General features: G+C 41.1%; 1 pseudogene; it reads right to left on the reverse strand.

Annotated features, from left to right (window-relative positions):
* Positions 1-2,705: 2,705 nt before the first annotated feature.
* On the reverse strand, positions 2,706-3,921 carry LOC135530457 (2-aminoethanethiol dioxygenase-like; annotated as a pseudogene).
* Positions 3,922-5,401: the final 1,480 nt, after the last annotated feature.

Here is a 5,401-nt window from a genome sequence, read left to right on the forward strand (position 1 = left end):
AAAGGCCTTGGTCAGGGTCGTGACCAAGAACCCATTGGCAGTTGTGGACTCAATTGTCATACATACCTTAATAGAAAAGGACTCAATTGTCATACATACCTTAATAGAAAAGGACTCAACTGTCATACATACCTTAATAGAAAAGGACTCAACTGTCATACATACCTTAATAGAAAAGGACTCAACTGTCATACATACCTTAATAGAAAAGGACTCAACTGTCATACATACCTTAATAGAAAAGGACTCAACTGTCATACATACCTTAATAGAAAAGGACTCAACTGTCATACATACCTTAATAGAAAAGGACTCAATTGTCATACATACCTTAATAGAAAAGGACTCAACTGTCACACATACCTCAATAGAAAATGACTCCAGTAAAAGTGGAAGTCACCCAGTAAAATACTACTTCAGTAAAAGTCTAAAACTAGTTCAAATCAAATCAAATCAAATTTATTTATATAGCCCTTCGTACATCAGCTGATATCTCAAAGTGCTGTACAGAAACCCAGCCTAAAACCCCAAACAGCAAGCAATGCAGGTGTAGAAGCACGGTGGCTAGGAAAAACTCCCTAGAAAAAACTATTTGTTTTTAAATATACTTAAGTATCAAAAGTAAAAGCATGAATAATAACAAATAACTTCTAATAAGCAAACCAGACGGAGCAATATTCATGTTTTATTTATTTATTTACAGATAGCCAGGGTCACACGCCAAAACGCAGACATCATTTAAAAACAAAGCATTTGTATTTAGTGAGTCCTCCAGATCAGAGGCAGTAGGGATGACCAGGGATGTTCTCTGTTTAGTGAGTCCGCCAGATCAGAGGCAGTAGGGATGACCAGGGATGTTCTCTGTTTAGTGAGTCCTCCAGATCAGAGGCAGTAAGGATGACCAGGGATGATCTCTGTTTAGTGAGTCCTCCAGATCAGAGACAGTAGGGATGACCAGGGATGATCTCTGTTTAGTGAGTCCTCCAGACCAGAGGCAGTAGGGATGACCAGGGATGTTCTCTGTTTAGTGAGTCCTCCAGACCAGAGGCAGTAGGGATGACCAGGGATGTTCTCTGTTTAGTGAGTCCACCAGATCAGAGACAGTAGGGATGACCAGGGATGTTCTCTTGATAAGTGTGCGAATTGGACCATTTTCTGTCCTGCTAAGCATTCAAAATGTAAAGAGTACTATTGGGTGGCAGGGAAAATGTATGAAGTAAAATGTAAATGTTTTTCTTCAGGAATTTAGTGAAGTAAAAGTCAAAAATATAAATAGTAAAATACAAAATACCCCAAAAAATGACTTAAGTTGTATTTTAAAATATTTTTACTTAATAAGCACTTTACACCACTGCCCGATGGTCACTGACAGAGCTCCTCTGTGGAGATGGGAGAACCTTCCAGAAGGACAACCATCTCTGCAGCATTCCACCAATCAGGCATTTATGGTAGAGTGGACAGATGGAAGCCACTCCTCAGTAAAAGGCACATGACAGCACGCTGGATTTGCCAAAAGGCATGTAAAGATTCTCAGACCATGAGAAACAAGATTCTCTGGTCTGATGGAACCAAGATTGAACTCTTTGGCCTGAATGCCAAGCATCACGTCTGGAGGAAACCTGGCACCATCCCTACGGTGAAGCATAGTGGTGGCAGCATCATGCTGTGGGGATGTTTTTCAGCGCCAGGGACGGCAAGACTAGTCAGAATCAAGGCAAAGATGAACGGAGCAAGGTACAGAGATCTTTGATGAAAACCTGCTCCAGAGCGCTCAGGACCTCAGACTGGGGCGAAGGTTCACCTCCAACAGGACAACGACCTTAAGCACACAGACAAGACAACACAGGAATGGCTTCGGGACAAGTCTCTGAATTCTTATGAAAATGTGAAATTGTATTTTTTTATTTGTAATAAATTAGCAAAACGTTCTAAAACCCTTTTTTTGCTTAATCATTATGGGGTATTATGATGTCATTATGGCATATTGTGATGTCATTATGGGGTATTGTGATGTCATTATGGGGTAGTGTGTGTAGATTGATGAGGAAAAACAATTTCATATATTTTAGAATAAAGCTGTTATGTAACAAAATGTGAAAAAAGTCAAGGGGTCTGAATACTTTCCAAAGGCCCTGTATCTGCAGTAAGGCTATAGGTAGAACTTTCATCTGTCCCAAAATAAAAGGCCCTGTATCTGCAGTAAGGCTATAGGTAGAACTTTCATCTGTCCCAAAATAAAAGGCCCTGTATCTGCAGTAAGGCTATAGGTAGAACTTTCATCTGTCCCAAAATAAAAGGCCCTGTATCTGCAGTAAGGCTATAGGTAGAACTTTCATCTGTCCCAAAATAAAAGGCCCTGTATCTGCAGTAAGGCTATAGGTAGAACTTTCATCTGTCCCAAAATAAAAGCCTTCAATTATACACAAAGCTAGTGTTTACACATGCACACATTTGTTTGGAATAAATCAACGAAAGATAGAAAATGTTGTGTGCACATGGAAACTAGACATGATAACTGCTTTCAAAGTTTACATTCAATATTCACATAAGGCATATCATATTTTCAGTTACAAATAAATGGTGTTAAGAGCATAGGACGTTTCTGAGCCTGTTCAGGATGAAAACATCTTATTTGGAAGTTTACAGGAGAAAGTTTACTTAAACAAAAGGCCTGTCCCAGAGACATGATCCACCTGCAGGCTCCAACTCATGTCCCAGAGACATGATCCACCTGCAGTTCATTCACCTGCTCCAACTCATGTCCCAGAGACATTATCCACCTGCAGTTCATTCACCTCCAACTCATGTCCCAGTCACAGTGATTCAGTCTTTTGAAAGTCCTCGGCCGCCCCTATTTGGTCGCAGGTATCCCTGCCTTTACAACACCGACATTAGAAGGAAACCTTGGGCCCGGGGTATGGTTCACCCCCACACCAGAAGCCATCAGGCTGGCCTATCTCTAGTAACCACGTCTCTTCCTCCCACGGCTGCTGTGCCTCTACCTTACTGTCTGCGTCGGGAACAGTCTGTAGGACTTTATAATAATGACAGTCCCTCCCATCTTCAGGGTCATACGGAGGTGCCAGGATGTCGAGGAAAGCAGCCGGTCCATCCACCGTGTCGATCTGATGCAGGTTCTCCCTCTGCGGGGTTAAGATACACGGACTACTGTCATGGGTGAACCACATGGTTGACCGGAGCACAGCCCGCCGCAGAGAGTCCTTCTGGAACGGCAGCAGCGGCGGGTCGAACTGGGTCTCACTCTGCACCTGGTCCGAAGGTTTATCCAACAGGTCAAAACACCTGATACCGACTTTCCCGTATAGAACCTTGAGCATCCCGTTCATACCGGGGTGGTCGTGGAGCGGGATGGACGCCCCGCTGTTCAGTAGAAACACCCCCATACTGAACGACTCCGTCTCGCAGATGTGCATGTACGTGACAGGTGGGTTGTGTTCGGAATGGGAGCCGTTCGGTTTCATCTTCAGGTCTGCAGTCCTGACTTCCGTTAGCAGGGCGATTAGATCCCCCGGTTGTCCAATAATACTTTGTTGTCCCCAATTGCGGATGCATTGAAATCTTTAAATGTGATATTGGCTTGGCTGGCTATTTTCTGAATGAGAGACTTCTTGCTATCCCGTGGCATTTTTCAGGTGGAGACAAATCCGACGCTTATCGATGCTGGTTTTCTTCAGACGCAGCTGAGCAACAGGCAGCAGAAACGGACGGAGTTGGAAACGCTCTTTTCTCCTCGAATCTCGCACAATATCGTCACTCCAGGATGGGACCACGTTCAAACGAAATAAATGCGCGTCTAAAGTTATAATGTAACGTTTTTCATGGTAAATAAATATGGTTTTATCTCCAGAGAATATTCACGGTCCAGAATAATTTCCAAGCTTATCTGATCGTCACGTCCGCAGTGACAGCGAGCACGTAGAGGCAATGCATTTTGGATCTTGAAGTTTAATTTAAAAGTCGGGCAATATATTTCTGTAATTACCCCCCCACCCCGCACAAAAAAATAAAAAACTTTACGACTTTCCAATCCCGTCACTCAACAGGAGTTGTGCCGGGGAAAATATGATTCTCACATATGCTCATATTATAAGAGAAAAATAATGTTGTCCTTTATAAAACCACTACAATTCCCACCGCCTGTCGGGCTTCCGGAGAGAGGCAGAGAGGGCAAGAGAGAATGGCCAGACAGGCCATTCAACCCGCTCCCCTCCTCCCAGTTTATCCCCTCTCTGTCGCTCTCTTCTGGGATGAGGGTTTCTCTTTTTCTCACTTTATTCAGCAATACTTTATGACGTTTTGATGAGTATTGACTTTGTTACAAATACATGTTAAGAGGCGAAGATACAAGTAGATCGAATGCACGTATAAGGGACAGGTGACATACCACGAAGGGTTATCTGATCAGAGGGGACTGTTTCACATTAGAGCACAAAAACATGAATTATACCCCTTTGCCTCAGATCAATAAATGTGAAATCTTATACTATACTATACTACACTATACTACACTGCTCTACACTTCACTATACAGTACTGTACTATACTATACTACACAATACTACACTACGCCATATTTTACTACGCTGCTCTACACCACACTATACTACACTACACTGTACTACACTACACTGTTCGAACACCACACTATACTATAATATACTACACTATACTACATGGCACTATACTATACTATATTATATATACTATACGGTGCTACACTACACTATACTATACTATACTGCACTATACACTATACTATAATATAATACACGATACAACACTACACTATACTAGACTACTCTACACTACAAAATACTATAATATACTATAATATACTACACTGCTCTACACTACACTATACTATAATATACTATAATATACTACAGGATACAACACTACACTATACTACACTACTCTATACTATAATATACTATAATATAGTACACTGCTCTACACTACAATATGCTACACCATAATATACTACACCTCTCTACACTACACTATACTATATTATACTACATGATACTACACTACATTATAATATACTGTAATATACCACATGATACAACACTACTCTACACTATACTATAATATGCTACACCACACTACTCTACACTATACTATAATATGCTACACTACACCGTACTATACTACATCACACTGCTCTATACTATAATATACTACCATACTCTACACTACGCTATACTATAATATACTACACACTGCTACAATATACTGTACTATACGACACTGCTTGACACCACACCACACTATAATATACAACATGCTACTACACTACACTATACTAAACCACAATATACATGATACTATACCATAATATTCTACATGATACGACACTACACTAAACTATACTATACTA

This window comes from Oncorhynchus masou, unplaced genomic scaffold, assembly GCF_036934945.1.
Source record: "Oncorhynchus masou masou isolate Uvic2021 unplaced genomic scaffold, UVic_Omas_1.1 unplaced_scaffold_1348, whole genome shotgun sequence".
Taxonomy (NCBI): Eukaryota; Metazoa; Chordata; class Actinopteri; order Salmoniformes; family Salmonidae; genus Oncorhynchus; species Oncorhynchus masou.